Source organism: Halichoerus grypus, chromosome 7 (genome assembly GCF_964656455.1).
Source record: "Halichoerus grypus chromosome 7, mHalGry1.hap1.1, whole genome shotgun sequence".
NCBI classification, from domain to species: domain Eukaryota; kingdom Metazoa; phylum Chordata; class Mammalia; order Carnivora; family Phocidae; genus Halichoerus; species Halichoerus grypus.
In genome coordinates this window covers 108,494,686-108,514,412 of record NC_135718.1, presented here as the reverse complement: position 1 = coordinate 108,514,412, position 19,727 = coordinate 108,494,686, and the positions used below count along the sequence as shown (strand labels likewise).

At 38.7% G+C, this 19,727-nt stretch overlaps 1 protein-coding gene across 3 annotated transcripts in view; it reads right to left on the bottom strand.

Annotated features, from left to right (window-relative positions):
* Nucleotides 1-19,727, bottom strand: part of SOAT1 (sterol O-acyltransferase 1) — a 76,672-nt gene that overhangs the window by 36,726 nt on the left and 20,219 nt on the right. The window lies entirely within an intron of this gene.

Genomic DNA, 19,727 nt, shown 5'->3' with positions numbered 1-19,727 from the left:
TATACAATGTTAATGTGTCAATTTGATCTCAATAAAGCTGGGGGGGAGGAAAAAGAAGTTGTACATGCAGGAAACTTTGAGAAGAGTGTTATTTCAGGGACTGGATATGATAACTCTTTTGTGATACAATTAGTAAGTGTTTATAAACACCTGTAATAAGAATATTTAGAAGAATGGTATCCACTTGGTAAGAATAAAACAGAGGTTTTGCTTGTTTTTTCTTTGGGGAGGGGCGGGGAGTAAAAAAGGTGTTGGCCAGAACATGAAGAAATTAAAACCCTCCTACACTGCTAGTGGGAATGTAAAATGATGCTCTGAAAAACAGTCTGAAAGTTCTTCAAAAGGTTTAACACAGACCTACCACATGACCCAATCCCAGTCCTAGGTGTACACACAAGGGAAATGAAACATGTCCAGCCAAAAGCCTGTATATCAATGTTTATAGCTGCAATATCCATAATAACAGAAGTGAAAACAACTCCAATATCCATTATCTGACAGATTAATAGAATGTTGTTGATCCATATAATGAAATATTATCCAGCAATAACAGGAGAAAAACACTGACACACACTTTAATATGGATGAAACTTGAAAACTGCTAAATTAAAGTCACAAAAGACAACATACTGTAGGATTCCATTTACATGAAATCCAAAATAGATGATCCTATACAGAAAGACAGAAGGTTGGTGGATGCCCAGGGATTGGGGGTAGAACTGTGAGGAATGGGGAATGACTGTTAATGGGTACAGACTTGTTTTTTGCTTTTTTGGGGGGGCGGGTTACAAAAATATTCTAAAATTCATTTCATTCTGGGATGCCTGGGTGATTCAGTGAGTTAAGCGTCTACCTCTGGCTCAGGTCATGCATTCCCGCGTTGGGCTCCCTGCTCAGCGGGGAGCCTGCTACTCCCCTTGCTTGTGCTCTCTGACAAATAAATAAATAAAATCTTTAAAAATAAATAAATAAAATCCATTTCGTTCTCATTTCCGTATTCTGAAAGATTCCTTTCTGTATACTAAGTCACATTAACGTAGCTTCCTAATGTTTAACTGAGGTTTAGAGTCAATTATTAACTAACATGAGCATCTTTTTCATGATTTTAAAGAAAAATTGATTTTCAAGATATTAAAATGTTTTTAATTAGAATTTGTTGCTGTTTAACTCCTATATACATTGTATATTTTGATTTATTACTGTCACAGATTTGCAGACAGTTCCTTATTTTCATACTGAATCATAGTACTATTATAATTTAAGCAAGCAGCTGATTGTCTGCCCTTTTAATATGGGTAGAGTTCATTTTGAATGAAATCTGCCTTCATTTATCAGTTTGTCTTCACACATAATATCTTGCATAACAGCCTAGCTAGATTTTAGTTTTTGATGTATTTATTAAAAAATTTTAGGGACGACTGGGTGGCTCGGTCGGTTAAGAGTCTGCCTTTTGGCTCAGGTCATGATCCCAGGGTCCTGGGACTGGGTCTCGCATGGCTCCTTGCTCAGCGGGCCGCCTGCTTCTCCCTCTGCTTGTGCTCACGCTCTAACAAATAAGTAAAATCTTCAAAAACACATTTTTTTAAAGTTTTGTTGGTAAAATTTCTAACTTGTATCCTTCCTACCTGGAGAAAGAAAATAAAATTCTTTAAAAAAAAAAAATTTAAGTTTTTCTTTGGCAAAACATTCACAGCTTAAAGCAATACCTTTAACATAATTGGACAATTATGTTAAAGGCAAAAGCTAATGTCCATCCTATTAAACATGGTGCCCATTAACAGCCACATACACTGCTCATTTTGCTTGCTAAAATAATCTGTTACTGGAGCTTTTTGTTAAGGTTAGATTTTTCTTTGAGTTAGAGTTTTACTGGAATTCATTTAAGTTCGACATAGACTTACTGATCTTGAAATAAAATGGTATATTTCATTTTATATTTTTTCAAAGCATATCTTCAAATATTAGAGTATCTTCTAGAAAAGGAATTTTATAATCTGACAGCAAATGTTATTTTATCTTTTTAAGTGAAATGTCAAGTTTCCTGTTATACTATGGGAACCAAGAATATCATCCACCATCCTGTGTAGAGACCTTCCACACAAATGAATGAATAAAACAGAACAGACTGAGTGTTGAAACACATGAAGCAGAAGACTACAACTTCTAGTTCCCAGTCTTTGTAAAAAGCTGTAAGGTAACTTGGTGTCATCTTAGTAATAATTTTTTAATGAGAATTTATATTTTCTCATCTATTCTCCTTGGCAAAATTTACTTGTGTATTTTTGTTTCAGTATCAACAATTGCTACTGAATATTATACTTACAAGGAAGAGTGAAGGGCACTCAAAGTTTTAAGTAATTTCCCAGAAATATTTACTTTGCCAGTGCTAAAAAGAAAACCACAGGCCCAAAATGGAGTTACATATGCTAGGACAAGTCACCAAAACCAGGAACCTAACCTAATTAAAGTTGCAACCACTTCCAGAAATGTACTTTTAACCAATCTGGAATTTTAGGGTCAGCATCAATGAGGTAATCTGTCACATGGCCCTCTCCAACCCCCTCCCTCAACCAAAGGAAAATAAGGTAATCCATCCTCAAAAGACCTTTCATTTAAGGGAAGGTGGCCTTGCCTGAAACTATCTTTTCTTTTCTTTTGCTAATTGTCCTGCCCTGTTTCTGCCTATAAAATCCTTCCATTTTGTACAGCTCCTCTGAACTCCCCTCTACTTGGTAGATGGGATGATTTCCAATTCACGACTCAATTAATAAGGCCAATTAGATCTTCAAGTTCTCCCAGGTGAATTTTTTTTTTTAATTATTTATTTATTTTAGAAAGAGAAAGAGAGAAAACAAGCAGGGGGGAGGGGCAGAGGAAGAGGGAGAGAGTCCCAAGCAGACTCCACCTTAAGCACAGTGCCTGACGTGAGGCTCAATCTCATGAACCTGAGATCACTACCTGAGCTGAAACCAAGAGTTAAGAGTTGGTCACTTAACTGACTGAGCCACCCAGGCGCCCCCACCCAGTTGAATTTTTGTTAACACCAGAATGAACTCAAAATGAACTGCGGGGGCATCTTTGGGCTAATTTAAATTTAGTAACTCCCTCTCCCTATTCTAAAAGTAATCTTCATTACAGAAAATTAAAATCCCAAATGCCTTCCCTGAAAAGAACTCTAACAAAACCACCCATTATCCTATGGTATCCAAGTAACTAACATTAATATTTTGGTAAATATCATGTGTCCTTCTACTTTGGCAAATGTACATATTATAAATACACATATGACAAAAATGGACTCATACATGCAGTTTTGGAACTTGCTTTTTTCACTTAATGTATTGTGAATATCTTTCCATGTCATTACATACTCCTCTACATCATTTTTATTGGTCTGTTAGTCTGTTTTTATGGCTGAAATATAATTTATTTAATCCCCTATTGGACATTTGGACTATTTATATCCTTTCACAGTACTGCACTTGGGAAAAAAAAAAAAACATGGAGAATGAGAAGGTCCAAAAATGCATCCTATAATGAGAGACAAAAATAAGTGATAAGGGCTGAGACGTTTCCATAATTGTTGAAAGATGCCAATCCTCAAAGTTAAGGCCAAGCAGGATAAATAAAATCTACACTTAGATATATCACAGTGAAACTCTAACACACAGGTTTATTAAACACACACACACCTCTTAAAAGTAGCTAGAAAGCAAATACCACCTACAAAAAAAGTGCAATTATTCTGGGTACCTGACCTACCAAACCAACAACAGAAGCCAACAGATAGTGGAATAGTATCTTCAACTGCTGACGGTGGTGGAGCTGTCAACTGGAAAGGAGGCTAGAGGTCATATCATGAAGAGCCTGTGTTTATTCTAACAAGGGCTCTGAGGAAACTAAGAATTTTAAGCAGGAAAATAACTGATTTGATACCAGAAAGCCCACTCTGGCAGGATGAGAAGGACCATGTACAAGAGAAATGCAATAAATCGGGCGCCTGGGTGGCTCAGTTGGTTAAGCGACTGCCTTCGGCTCAGGTCATGATCCTGGAGTCCCTGGATCGAGTCCCGCATCGGGCTCCCTGCTCAGCAGGGAGTCTGCTTCTCCCTCTGACCCTCCCCCCTCTCATGTGCTTGCTCTCTCTCATTCTCTCTCTCTCAAATAAATAAATAAATAATCTTTAAAAAAAAAAAAGAAAAATATATTAAAAAGCCAATTCTACTCATTTTCCTTCACCTTAAAATTAATTTCATGTAACATTCAAAAGAAAATTACTTTCTTACTACCCCAAAATTTAAAAATTAAATGTCATAAAAGCCAAAAGAATAATGCCCTAAAAGCTAACATCCAATGATTTAAAGAACAGACATCCAGGGGCACTTGGGTGGCTCAGTCAAGTGTCTGCCTTCGGCTCAGGTCATGATCCCAGGGTCCTGGGATCGAGCCCCGCATCGTGCTCCCTGCTTCTCCCTCTCCCATTCCCCCAGCTTGTGTTCCCTCTCTGTCTCTGTCAAATAAATAAATAAAATCTTAAAAAAAAAAAAAAAAAAGGACATCCAACCACGTAAGTCAACTCAAGGTTTCTAAGTTTCTAAAACATGACCCTGAAATAGTGATAAGCCAGGACTGAGAGTCATGCAATTTCTAAAAGATCTGCCTAGGTCTACTAATATCACTAACTGATAATATCTAATTAGTAGACCCAAGGATAAATCCATAGAAAAAGCTAATCTACATTTTGTTTTCTCCTAGCCCTCTCATCTCCAACAAATCAGGTGTACAACATTTACCTTTGTGAACATTACCTAACCCTTGTAAAGTCTACTATATTTAAATTGGAATATTTAAAATTTATTCCCTGAATTATCAAAAATCTTATTTTAACCAATTTTTTAAAAGATTTATTTATTTTAGAGAGAGAGAGAACACACACATGCACGCATGGGGGGGGCAGAGGGAGAGAGAGAGAAAATCCCAATTAGACTTCCCGCTGAACAAGGAGGTAGAATCGGGACCTGAGCCAGTATGGGGTGGGGGGGGCCTGCTCAGCGGGGAGTTTGCTTCTCCCTCTGCCTGCCGCTCCCCCTGCTTATGCTTGCGCACACACGCACACGCTCTCTCTCTCTGAAATAAATAAAATCTTAAAAAAAAAAAAAAAAAAGACTGTATCTTACATAATTTTTATGTGGAATAAAAGTGATCATTTACTGTACTGTGCTATCATAGCAATACCTTCAGTAAAACGGAAATGAAAGCAATCAGGACTACAGTAAACAACTCCAAGGAGTTGTACCTTTCAACTTGGGCTACCTCTTCATGGCTTTGCACCAAATCTGCTTCCTGTAACAATCCCATATTTATACTACTCTGCCAAAGTCACCCAGAAGGATTTATTCATTCTATTATATATTCGACTCATTAAATAAAAACCCACTGAGTACTCAGTATATAGAGAGAGTAGTACACATGTATTCCAAACCCTTCCTTTAGGATCTCAGAAGAAATGTGCAAACATAGATAATTACAACATACAGAGGACTGTGGGTGGAGGCAGCTTTTGCAGAGTAAGTCAATATTTGAGCTGGGTCCCAGATGATAAAGGAAAATCATGGTGAACAGGTGCTAGAAAGATTATTTCAGGCAGAGGAAAGAAGACTAAGACTTGTAAAAACCTGGGCCAAATGTCTCTCTGGGTGCCATGCTTGCTTTGCTTTATAAAACTAATTTTAATAGGCTTTTGCCTAAGGTTAGCTTTTATCTACTTTTTTTTTTTTTAAGATTTATTTATTTGTCAGAGAGAGAGAGAGCACGTGCACACAAGCAGGGGGAGCGGAAGGCAGAGGGAGAAGCAAACTCCCCGCTGAGCAGGGAGGCCGATGCAAACTCGATCCCGGGACTCTGGAATCATGACCTGAGCCAAAGGCAGACCCTTAACTGACTGAGCCACCCAGGCATCCCATCTACTCACTTTCAAAGTGACCGGTCACTTAGATCAGTGCCGTCCCAGAGAGATATAATGTGAACCATATATGTAATTTTAAAGTTTCTAGGAGCCACATTAAAAAGTAAGAAGAGGAGCACCTGGATAGCTCAATGGGTTAAGCATCTGACTCTTGATTTCAGCTCAGATCATGAACTCAGTGTTATGAGATGGGCACTGCCCTGAGCATCAGGCCTGCTGAATATTCTCTCTCTCCTTGTCCCTCTGCCCCTTCCAGCTCTCTAGTGCGCACTCTCTCTCTCAAAAAAAAAAAAAAAAAGAAAGAAACGGGTACAAGTGAGTCCTTGAAATGTGATATGTATTTTATAATTATGTTATCTCAATTCAGACTAGCCACATTTCAAGCGCTTAGCTGGACCATATTGAAGTGTAGGTCTACTGGGTCCCATACTGAATGGTGTAGTTCTAAAATCAGGGGTCAACTAATTTTCCCTGTAATGGGCCAAATAGCAAGTATTTTAGGCTTTGCGGGCCATATGGTCCACTTACTACAAACACAACAAATGAACATACATGTCTGTGGTTGCCAACTCCTGTTCTAGATGGCAAACTAACTGTAAATTTGGCTGACAAAGCTGACAGATAAGTACACGTGACTTTGTACATACTAACACAACGATGGTGAACGCTGTTGGCTGCTTCCCCAGTAAGGGCATGTGTTTCATTCCCCTTGCCAGAGACTGATTTAAGAATGGGCACAGGGATCTCCCAGAGTGAGGGCAGCACAAAGATGACCCAGAGGAGCTAGTTTACTGAGAAGAGTTTAAAGATGGCCCTTTTATACATGTGTGGGCAGAATTTAAGAAAAGCAAAAAAGGACACTGTGGAATTCTATGGCTAGTAGCAAGTACCAGGAAAGCCGTTGCCACCCCTAGGCCTCAAAGGACAAAGGAGGGAAATGGTTACAGAAACCCAAAGAGAATCCCTTGGAGAACTGTTAGACAGGAGTGATGGTCCCCAGCACAGAGGAAACCAACCATATAAACACACTCCCCTTACTCTCTCTGCTGGCCCCTCCCCACCCCGCCCCAGCCCACCCCCCCATGACCACACCTTACTGATACAGTCCATTACAGTCAGTCTTCTGGGACACAAAATAGGGGAGAAGAGTAGAGAGACAAAAGGAAAATAGCTAGCATAACCTGTAATCCAATTATGGCCAAAGAGACATAAAAAATCTCCTGGGGAGTTTCTAGTTAAAATTTCATTGCTCGAAAGAGAAACATACGGAAACAGTTTCTCTTCTTCTGATGAAAACTGTTTTTTATTTAGGTTGTTTGCCTACCAGTTTTCTCACCCAGCCTAGAGTTCTAACCCCAATCATTATGTCACCACCACCAATTTCCCGGACCCACCACGCCACAGCCCAATCCCAGATACTGCCTGCTATTTGCTTTCTCAAATTTCAAATTGTCGCACCTACGGAAGTAATTACCACGTAAATAAGTAAGAAAATGTGCCACTCTAAACTGATACTGCCAAGCCTTAACCAGTCCTGCAATAAAAAATGAAATCCGCATCTTGGCCTCTTGATTAATTTAACAATCCTCACAACTGTAGCTCCATACATTTTCCACCTTCCGCAAGCCCCAGCCCTAACAAGCAACCTTCGGTTGATCACCTTGGGTACTAACTCCTTAAGTGTCTTCTTTCTTAATTTTCACTATCTCCATGGTTCCTATGTCAGAGGAAGGCAGAGGCCATCTCATTTTCAATACTAACTCTTCAAACTACTGCCTTGATCCACATCCTTAGAGAAACTGTTCAAATTAGGATGCATGGGTGGCTCAGTCAGTTGAGCCTCTGCCTTCGGCTCAGGTCATGGTCCCACATCGAGCTCCCTGCTCAGCAAGGAACCTGCTTCTCCCTCTGTCTGCTGCTTCCCCTGCTTGTGCACTCTCCCTCTCTGACAAATAAATGGATAAAATCTTTAAAAAAGAAAAATAAGTAAGATTCAAAGAAATTAAACATCTGGCCCACAATCACAAGGCCAGTAACTGAGCCTGAACTAATACCCATCTTCTAACCCCTATTCATGCAACAAGCAGCACAAAAATAAAACTTAAATTAAAAAAAAAAAAAAATGAAAGCCTACTTATAGTGACTACATTCCTAAAGACAACTAAGTTCTAAGCAGTGACTAATAACCATTTTTTCAAGTTTCAGTTCTTTTAACAAACATTTTCTTCGTCTCTTTGTGGCAAGTACAGAATTAGCTACTGTGTAGGCACCGACTAGCAGGTTTTTATTGCCTAGAGAAATTCAAACTCATTTTAGAATCCTGGTTATTTTGCGGGGGAAAAAAAAAACCTCTCATTGACTATGCCTTACATCTTCATCCCAGCTTCACTTTGTTCTCCACAGAGAAGTAATCTAAAAGAGTAAGTCAAAGTCATTTCAAGTCCATAGGATGGTTATGGTTACAAGTACTCCTTGAAAGAAGCAATCATTTATCAATCTTTTTCTTTTAAAGATTTATTTATTTAGAGAGAAAGAGAGATTGCTTGAGGGGAAGGGGCAAAGGGAGAAGGAAAGAGGGAATCTCAAGCAGACTGCAGTAAACTTAGAGCCTGACATGGGGCTCAATTCCACGACCCTGAGATCACAACTCAAGACAAAATCAAGAGTCTCAAGAGTCAGATGCTTAACCAACTGAGCCACCCAGGCGCCCCAACCATTTATCAATCTTCAAAGCAAAAGGGGAGAGGGGCACCTGGGTGGCTCAGTTGATTAAGAGACTGCCTTCGGCTCAGGTCATGATCCTGGAGTCCTGGGATCAGTCCCACATCAGGCTCCCTGCTCAGTGGGGAGTCTGCTTCTCCCTCTGACCCTCCCCCCTCTCATGCGTTCTCTCTCCCTCTCTCTCTCAAATAAATAAAATCTTAAAAAAAAAAAAAAAAGGCAAAAGGGGAGCTAAGATAGTATAATCCACCTATCACCTTTTCTACTGCTCCACTGACCTCAACAACCTTCTAAAATTCTCAACTAATTACATGTCTGTACTAACTGCACAGAAATGAAATATGAACTAGAAATGAGGATCAGTATATATTTATACAGAAAAGTGATTTAATAGATTAGATAATGTTGAAAACTGGCTAGCCATTTTGGAAAACTATAAAATTAGACCCCTAATTCATTTATTATTCAAAATAAATTTCATATGGATCAAATATTTAAGCATAAACCCCCCCCCAAAAAAAGTTTAAAAATTCATGTTTTCCTTCTTCATAATCTTGGATGACTTCTAAGCATGACAAGAAATCTAAAAGCAATAAAAGAATATTTGATAACATAAAAACTAAACATGGCAAGACACACCATAAGCAAAGTCAAAAAACAAGTAGCTACTTTAAAAAATATTCACAGTACACGACAGTCAAAGGATTTATTTCCTTAAAATATAACTTATTTAAAAGAAGAAAAATAGGGGCGCCTGGGTGGCTCAGTTGGTTAAGCGACTGCCTTCGGCTCAGGTCATGATCCTGGAGTCCCTGGATCCAGTCCCACATCAGGCTCCCTGCTCAGCAGGGAGTCTGCTTCTCCCTCTGACCCTCCCCCTTCTCATGTGTTCTCTCTCTCTCTCTCAAATAAATAAATAAAATCTTTAAAAAAAAAAAAAAAAAAGAAGAAGAAAAATAGGGGTGGGTGCCTGGGTGGCTCAGTCGTTAAGTGTCTACCTTCAGTTCAGGTCATGATCCCAGGGCCTGGGATCGAGCCCCGCATCAGGCTCCCTGCTCGGCGGGAATCCTGCTTCTCCCTCTCCCACTCCCCCTGCTTGTGTTCCCTCTTTCGCTCTGTCTGTCTGTCAAATAAATAAATAGAATCTTTAGGAGGAAGAGGAGGAGGAAGAAGACGAAGAAGAGGAAGAAGAGGAAGAAGGAAGAAGGAAGAAGAAGGAAGAAGAAGAAAAAAAATGGGGCACCTGGGTAGCACAGTTGGTTAAGCGTCTGTCTTCAGCTCAGATCATGATCCCCAGGTCCTAGATCGGCCAGCATCCGGCTCCCTGCTCAGCGGGAGTCTGCTTCTCCCTCTGCCCCTCCCCCCTGCTCATGCTCTCTCTCTCTCTCTCTCTCTCTCTCTCAAATAAATAAAATCTTTGAAGAAAGGAAGGAAGGAAGGAAAATAATAGCCACCAGGTAGGGAACAAAAATGGGCAGAATATGAATAAGGTTTTTAAAGAAAAAAATAAAGTCAATAAATGTATGAAAAAAGTTCTCTACCTCACTTATAATTTATGAGAACAAATTTATGCTATACTGTTTGTCACCCATCAAACTAGCAAAGCTTAAAAAAAGACTGGTAAAGACATATTGGTAATTGTATGGGAAAACAATATACATGTGAATTGGTACAACGTTTTTAAAAAAAAATTTAATAAATTTTGAATTAAAAAACTCTTTGATCCAGAAATTTCACTTTTAAGTGTCCTACAAGCACACCAGCACAAGTAAGCAATGATATTGTTTCAAGAATGCTTCCTGCAGGGGGCCTGGGTGGCTCAGTCAGGTAAGCATCTGTCTTTGGCTCAGGTAGTGATCCCAGGGTCCTGGGAACAAGTCCTGCATTAGGCTCCTTGCTCAGTGGGGAGTCTGCTTCTCCCTCGGCCTTTCTCTCTCCTTCTCTCATGAATAAATAAAATCTTTAAAAAAAAAAAAAAAAAGAATGCTTCCTACAGCACTGTTTATGATATTAAAATGCTGGATGCAACTGAAATGCCCATCAATAAAGGATAAGTTAAATAAATTACCAAGCATTTGTGCAACAGAAATACCCACATACATACTCTCAAAAACTTATACTTACGTATACTAAATAAAAAGACATCTAAGATTTATTAAGTTTAAAAAATGCAAACTGCAAGAGAGATCCCAAATATGATCCTACATGCAGGAAAAAGAAAATGATCACTTAAAGGAAAGAGAATTATTACTTTATAACAGTCTCCAATGTTTGAATTTTTTCACATATTACTTTAAATTTAAAATTTTATAAGCATATTCCAGCAGTTTGTTTTTTAATGAAACCAAACAATCTTGTATTTCAAATGGAAGACTAATAGCCCCAAATTATTTAGCATGGGGACAAAAGATTGAGATTTTAAAGATGTATTCTGGCCAATCTACAAAAGCAATAAATGGACATACCAATCACAATTGGTCTGTAATTTTTTTAAAGCTATAAACTGGTTTCTATTCTATAATCAAAATAATCTAGAAACTCTATTCCTCAACTAGAGTTAACTTTGGTTTATTTTTCTTTTATCACCATACCTGTCATCAACCGTGTGGGTGGGTTGCCACACACAATAAGAGAATTGGGTGGGTTGCCACACACAATAAGAGAATTCGCCTGCTTATCATTATACTTTTACAATGCCATATCTTATTTTAAAATCAGGAGATAATTTGTGGTTAAAAAAAAAGAAAAGATTTCACATAGATTACAATTCTCAGCTGATGTATTATATAATGATGAATTACAAAGCTTCCTTAGGACCTGGGACAGAAGAGTCCGCAACATCATGGAGAAGGTAAGATACTTTAATGAACCTAATGCTATTTGCTCTCCATGGTTTTGCATGAGGGAAAAGTTAAGCACTGACAGGCAGTCCGTCAATGACTGAATACAGAGTAAGACTTAAAGCCCCACTTTGACTTCCTCCTGCCTTTCCAATTCTCTTCATATCCATGAAAACAAACCACAAACCTGTCTATACTACCTCCCCGACCCTCACCTCACCAATCCTCTCTAAAAGTAAACAAAACACCAAGCACTTAACAGTTTACTGTCTTCAACTCCATGCCTTTGCAAACTCATTCCCTTCTTCTGGCTTGAAGCCCTCTCCCAGTCTCTTCTTCAAAGGCCAAACACAAATTCTACTTCTGTAAGACACTTCCCTCCATTTTAGAGCAAGCCTCTTCCCCAACCCCATTAGTGTCCTATATCGTTTAGTTACTATTAATTTACTTAACTATTATTTATAACATGGAACTTTCTGTTTTAGTATTTTATTCACCCAAACCCCCTACTAACAAACCTGGTACAATGCCTTATTTATACATCAAAGGTACTTAACTGACATCTGATTAACCTGCTGGCTAGAGGGCAATAAACCAGACTTTAATCTCAGATATATATGTGGATAGGAGGGCATAATTAAATGACTGCTAAGAGCAATTCTTTTTTTTTTTTTTTTTTTTTTTTTGAGAGAGAGAGAGAACGGGGAGGAGCAGAGGGAGAGGGAGAGAGAGAATCTCCAGCAGACCCCACACTGAGCACAGAGCCCCAGATGGGGCTTGATCCCATGGCCCTGAGAACATGACCTGAGCCGAAACTAAGTCAGGTGCTTAACCAACCGAGCCAACCAGGTGCCCCTTGCCAACAGCAATTCTTACTCTAAGAACTTTGAATTCCAAGATTGAAACTTCTGATAAAATTATTAAAATTATTTAGATTCCAGAATGTTCTTGATAGAACAAAGATTTAAAAATGCAAGCTTTGAGTGCCTGGCTGTCTCAGTCAGTAGAGCATGTGACTTGATCTCAGGATTATGAGTTGAAGCCCCACGTTGGGTGTAGAGATTACTTAAAAATAAAATCATAGGAAAAAAAAAAAAGCAAGCTCTTCCCTCAAACTTTTCATCTCTACACATTTCTAGCAAGTACACCTTAAAAACTGTCAAAGTTGATTGTTTTATTTTCCCCATCAGTACATTGTTACAATTTGCAGTTCTATTCCAGTTCCAGGGCTTGGCAACAAATTTCATTAAAAGCAAAAGACAAATGACCTTATTTTTCAAAATAGTTAAGTTGTACTTCATACCCCATTATTTAAAAATGAATGGCTCAGTTGGTTAAGCGACTGCCTTCGGCTCAGGTCATGATCCTGGAGTCCTGGGATGGAGTCCCGCATCGGGCTCCCTGCTCAGCAGGAGTCTGCTTCTCCCTGTCCCGCTCCCCCTTCTTGTGCTCTCTCTCTCAAATAAATAAAATCTTAAAAATAAATAAATAGATAGATAGATAGATAGATAAATAAATAAATAAAAATGAGTGTACCTGGGACGCCTGGGTAGCTCAGTCGGTTGAGCAACCAACTCTTTTTTTTTTTTTTTTTTTTTTTTTTTAAGAGAATGAGACAGAGAGCATGAGAGGGTCAGAGGGAGAAGCAGACTCCCTGCCAAGCAGGGAGCCCGATGCAGGACTCGATCCAGGGACTCCAGGATCATGACCTGAGCCGAAGGCAGTCGCTTAACCAACTGAGCCAGCCAGGCGCCCCAAGCAACCAACTCTTGATTTTGGCTCTGGTCTTGATCTCAGGGTAATGGGATCAGCCCCATGTCCCACTCCACCCTCAGCACTCAGAGTCTGCTTGCGCCTCTCCCTCCGCCCCCCCCCCCACATGCTGTTTTCTCTCTTTCTCTCTCAAATAAATGAATAAATAAAATCTTTAAAAAAAAATAAAAATAGGGGCTCCTGGTGGCTCGGTCAGTTAAGCGTCTGCCTTTGGCTCAGGTCATGATCTCAGGGTCCTGGGACCCAGCCCTGCATCGGGCTCCCTGCTCAGCAGGAAGCCTGCTCCTCCCTCTCCCTCTGCTCCTCCCTGCAGCTTGTGCTCTCTCTCTCTTGCTCTATCTCAAATAAATAAATAAAATATTTTTTAAAAATAAATAAAAATGAATGTTCCTGTTATGTCCAGGCAAAACTGTATTCAAATGATTTTTACCAATTGTTCTCAAACACAAACTTGCCTAAGCTACATTACAACTCAGAAAAGAATGATCATTAACAATATTTTGTTTGCCCTCTTAGAATCTGAAACCTTTTCAGGATTATTTTTAGCATGATTTTTTTTTTTATGTTAAAAAGTTGTCAAAGTCTCAGCTAGTATTTTCCATTTCTTTTGACTAATCTTCATGTAATGAACTAAGATATTCAAACTTACTCTTTTGACCTTAAAAGCTATTTTAAAAGTACTAATTAATATTCAATAAATTTATTGCTGCCAGAAATTGTTATGTCTCATTGTACAAAACATTTTTCAAGTAAGTGGAATTTTCCATCTCTCAAAACGCCATATAACTTATTTAAAAGTTCCTATCATCTATGATGGGAAAAAGTTCAAAGTAACTGGCACTCACATACGCTACTACGAGTGCATTATTTCCAGAGAGCAATTTGGCAATTCCTACCCAAAAAACCCTCAGAAATATGTATTCCTTTGGCCTAAAACAATTTCTAGGAATGTACCCAAAGAAGAACTGTAAACACTTGAACTTTTGCTTATCTGCATTTTCTAAAGTAAACATGTTTTGCTTTTACCTTAACGAAAAAAAAATGTGCTCTCAACCTACTGAGTTGTTCAAAGCTCTGTGTGGACTGGCCAGTTTTAGGATTAGATGCTTATATTGAACAAAGAGGAATGATTATAGAATAACAATATTCAAAACTTTTTTTCATATATTTTTGCCAAAGGATTCTCAAAATCTGTTAAAAAAGGCATGTTCTCCCAATATTCAGATAGATATATGGATCAAAAATACTGAAACTGAATAGAACTAACATATGTCGACTGAGCTGTTATTTGTAAAACACTTAAAACAGTGCCTGGCATATGATAAAACCTGATGCTAGTGATTAGTAGTAGTAGTATATTGGTAAGTTATGCAAGTGAACAAAACAGCAAAATAAAAGGTAGTCAAGAATAAGCACTACCTGTAAATTGGAAGAAAGGTAGAGAACTTCCTCACCTGATAAAAAACCCCACAGCTATCATAATTCATGGAAAGACTTAAAGCTTACTCCCTAAGATCAGCAACAGGTCAAGTTTGTTTACTCTTGCCAATTCTATTCAATATTGTACTGGAATTTTAGCAAGTGCAAATAGGCAACAAAATGAAAAGGCATGCAGACTGGAAATGAAGAAGTAAAACTAACTCTTCTTTGCAGGTGGCATGATCTTGTACATAATAAATACTACAAAAACCACATACGCAAAAAACTATTAGAGCTAACAAATGAATTCAGCAAGGCTGCAGGATACAATATCAATATACAAAACTAGCTGCATTTCTATACAGTAGCAACAATCAGAAAACGAAACTAAGAAAAAGAATCCCCATTTACTTTCAGAAAAAAAAAAAAAAACGAAAAACGAAAACAACTCCTCTTACAATAGCATCAAAAGACCAATATACTTAGGAATAAATTTAACAAAAAAAAAGTGCAAAACTTACATTCTGAAAACTATAAAATACTGTTTTAAGAAATTAAATAAATGGAAAGATATTTAGAAGTCAAATTCACAAAAACAGGGCGCCTGGGTGGCTCAGTCATTAAGCGTCTGCCTTCGGCTCAGGATCCCAGAGTCCTGGGATCGAGCCCCGCATCGGGCTTTTGCTCTGCAGGGAGCCCGCTTCTCCCTCTCCTCCCCGCTTGTACTCTCTGTCTCTCCTTCTTTCTCTCTCTTTCTCTCAAATAAAGAAATAAAATCTTAAAAAAAAAAATTCACAAAAACAGAAAATACAGAACGATGGTTACTAGGGACTGAGGGAATGAGAAGTTATTTAATGGATATAGTTTCAGTTTTATAAGATGAAAAAGTTCTAGAGATCTGTTGCCTAACAATGTGAATACACTTCATGCTACTGAACTGTACACTTAAAAATGGGTAAGATGGGAAATACTGTTAGGTACATTCTTACCACAATTATAAATTTAAAATAGAATAAATAATTTTTAAATAGGCAAAACACTTAACAGACATTTCTCCAAATCAGATATATAAATGGCCAACAGCACATGAAAAAATGCATTACACATTATTCATCATCAGGGAAATGCAAATCAAAACCAGAGTGAGAGACCACCTCACACCTGTTAGGATGGCTACTATCAAACAAGCAGAAAATAACAAGGGTGCTGAGGATGTAAAGAGATAGAACCCTTATGAGAACCCTACTGGGGAGAATGTAAAATGTTGTAGCTGCTGTGGAAAACACTATGGCTGTTCCTCAGAAAATTAAAAATAGAATTACCATATGGTCTCACAATTCCACTTCTGGATATATACCCATAAAAAATGAAAGCGGGGGGGTGCCTGGGTGGTTCGGTCGTTAGGCGTCTGCCTTCGGCTCAGGTCATGATCCCAGGCTGCATCGGGCTCCCTGCTCAGCGGGAAGCCTGCTTCTCCCTCTCCCACTCCCACTCCCCCTGCTTGTGTTCCCTCTCTAGCTATCTCTCTCTGTCAAATAAATAAGTAAAATCTTAAAAAAAAAAAAAAAATGAAAGCAGGGGCTCAAATAGATATTTGTACACATGTTCCCAACAGCCAAAAAGTTAGAAGCTACCCGGCTGCCCATCAATGGACAAATAAAGAAAAGGTAGTATATACATGCAAGAGAATATTCTTCAGCCTTCAAATGGGAATTTTTATTTTCTTTATTGTGATAAAACACTTCACATGAGGGTAATGAGAGTTACCCTCTTAAATTTTTAAGTATAACAGTACTGTTAACTATGTAAGCACAGGGCACCTGGGTGGCTCAGTCGGTTAAGCGTCTGCCTTCAGCTCAAGTCATGATCCCAGGGCCCTGGGATAGAGTCCCGCATCCAGCTCCCTGCTCAGTGTGGAGTCTGCTTCTCCCTCTACGCCTCCCCCTTGCTCATGTACAGGCGCACTCTCTCTCTCTCTAATAAATAAATCTTTAAAAAAAAACACAACTATGTAAGCACAATGCTATACGTCAATCTCTACAGCTTATTCATTTTTCATAACTGAAATTTCCTACCCTTTAAACAAGAACTCCCCATTTCCTCTAGACTCTAACCATCATTCCTACTGTTTCCATGAGTTTGACTACTTTAGGTACTTCCTGTAAGTGGAATCATACAGTATTCGTTCTTCTTTAACTGGCTTATTGCACTTAGTACAATGTCCTCTAGGTTCATCCATGTTGTCCTAGATGGCAGGATTCCCTTCTTTTTTAAGGCTGAATAATACTCTGTTGTATATACATGCCACATTTTCTTTATCCATTCATCCATCAGTGGATACCTATCTTGGCAATTGTAAATAACGCCACACTGAACACACAAGTGCAGATACCTCAGAGATCCCGATTCCAATTCTTTTGGGTATGTACCCAGAGGTAGGATAACTGGATCATACAGTAATTTTATGTTTAAATTTTAGAGGAACCACCATACACTTTTCCTTAGCAGATGCATCATTTTATAGTCCCATCAACAGAGTGTAAGGGTTCCAAATTCTCCACATCCTGGCTAGCACTTATCTTTTGTTTGTTTTAACAGGTGTAAGTGGTATCACTGTGGATTTGCACTGCCCTGATGATTAGTGATGCTGAGTGCCTTTCATATACCCACATTGGCCATTTGTAGCTCTTCTCTGAAGAAATGTCTATTCAAGTCCTTTGCCCATTTTTAAAATCTGGTTGTTATTCTGCTATTGAATTATAGGAGTTCCTCATATATTGTGAGTATCAATTCTTTTTTTTTTTTTTAAAGATTTTTTTTTTTTAATTCATTTATTTGAGAGAGTGAGAGAGAGAGAGAGAGAGCACATGAGAGGGGGGAGGGTCAGAGGGAGAAGCAGACTCCCTGCCGAGCAGGGAGCCCGATGCGGGACTCGATCCCGGGACTCCAGGATCATGACCTGAGCCGAAGGCAGTCGCTTAACCAACTGCGCCACCCAGGCACCCGTGAGTATCAATTCTTAATCAAATACATATCTGGCAAATACTTTCTCCCATTCTACAGGTTGCCTTTTCACTCTGATTGTTTTGTTTGCTGTGCAGAAACTTTTCAATTTAATGTAGTCCCACTTGTGTAAATTTGCTTTTGTTGCATATACTTTTGATGTCATATTCAAGAAATCATTGCCAAACCCAATGTCCTGAAGCTTCTCTTCTATGTTTTCTTCTAGTAGTTTTACAGTTTCAAGTCTTACATTTAAGTCTGCAACGCTTTCTGAATAGATTTTTGTGTGTAATATAAAATAAGGGTCAAGAAATTCTGACATATAGGGGCTCCTGTGTGGCTCAGTCGTTAAGCATCTGCCTTCGGCTCGGGTCATGATCCCAGTCCTGGGATCGAGCCCCACATCAGGCTCTCTGCTCCGCAGGAAGCCTGCTTCTCCCTCTCCCACTCCCTCTGCTTGTGTTCCCTCTCTCGCTGTCTCTCTCTGTCAAATAAGTAAAATCTAAAAAAAAAAAAAAAAAAAGAAATTCTGACACATACATTTAACATGGGTGAACCTTGAGGACATTATGCTAAATAAACTAAGGCAGTCACAAAAAGCCAAATACTTTTTCCAAGGGATTCCATTTATATGAGAAACTTAGAACAGTCAAAAATCACAGAGACAGAAAGTAGAATGATGGTTGCCAGGGGTTGGGAATGAAAAGTTTTAGAGATGGATGGTGGTGACAGCTGCACAACAATGTCAGTGTATGAAATACTACTGAACTGTGGATTTAAAAATGGTTAAGCTAGTAAGTTTTACGTTGTATTGTACCATGATGAAAAATAAAACCATTTTTAAATATCTGTATGACCTTGGATTAGGCAATGATTTTCTTAGGACGTCTAAAGTACAAGCAACCAAAGAAAAAAATAAATCAGATTCATCAACATTTTTAAAGATTTTATTTATTTATTTATTTAGAGAGGGAGTGTGCAAAAGCGGGGAGGGGCAGAGGGAGAAGGAAAGAGAAAATCTCAAGCAGACTCCACACCAAGTACCGAGCCTGATGCAGGGTCCCATCTCACCACCCTGAGATCATGACCTGAGCTGAAATCAAGAGTTGGACGCCCAACTGACTGAGCCACCCAGGCACCCCAGATTCATCAACATTTTTAAACTTTGTACTGGAAGGGATACCATCAAGAAAGTAAAAAGACAACCCCCAAAATGGGAGTAATTATTTGCAAATCATTTATCTGATAAGGGTCTGGTATCCAGAATAAAAAACTCTAACAACTCTATAAAAGGCCAAATTAAAAAATGGGCAAGGGGTATGAACAGGCATGTCTCAAAAAAGTGCAAATGGCCAATAAGCACACGAAAAAGCATCCAATATCATTAGCCATCAGGTAAATGCAGTTCAAAACCACAAAAGATACCACTTCACACCCACTAGGATGTTATCATCAAAAGACAGATAATAACAAGTACTGGTGAGGAAGTAGAGAAACAAACCCTAACACATTGCTGGTAGGAATATAAAATGGTATAGCTGCTTTGGAAAAGTTCAGCAAGTTTTCATAAAGTTAAACATTAGAGGTACGGTACCTAGGTGGCACAGTAAGTTAAGCATCCAACTCTTGGTTTTGGCTCAGGTCATGATCTCAGGGTCTTGAGATGGAGCCCCACATCAGGCTCTTGCTTAGCGCTGACTCTGCTCACTCTCTCCCTCTCCCTCTGCCCCTCCCCACCACCATGCACATGCACGTGCTCTCTCAAACAAATAAATAAATCTTTTTTAAAAAGTTAAACATTAACATACCATATAACTCAACAACCCCACTTCTAAGTATATACCCAAGAGAAGTAAAAACATTAGTTTACACAAAGCTTATACATGAATATTCATAGCAATATTATTCCTAAGAGCCAAAAACTGTAAACAACCCAAACAATCAAATATTCATCAGCTAATAAACAGATGAATAAAGGTTTATTCCAATACAATGGAATATTGTTC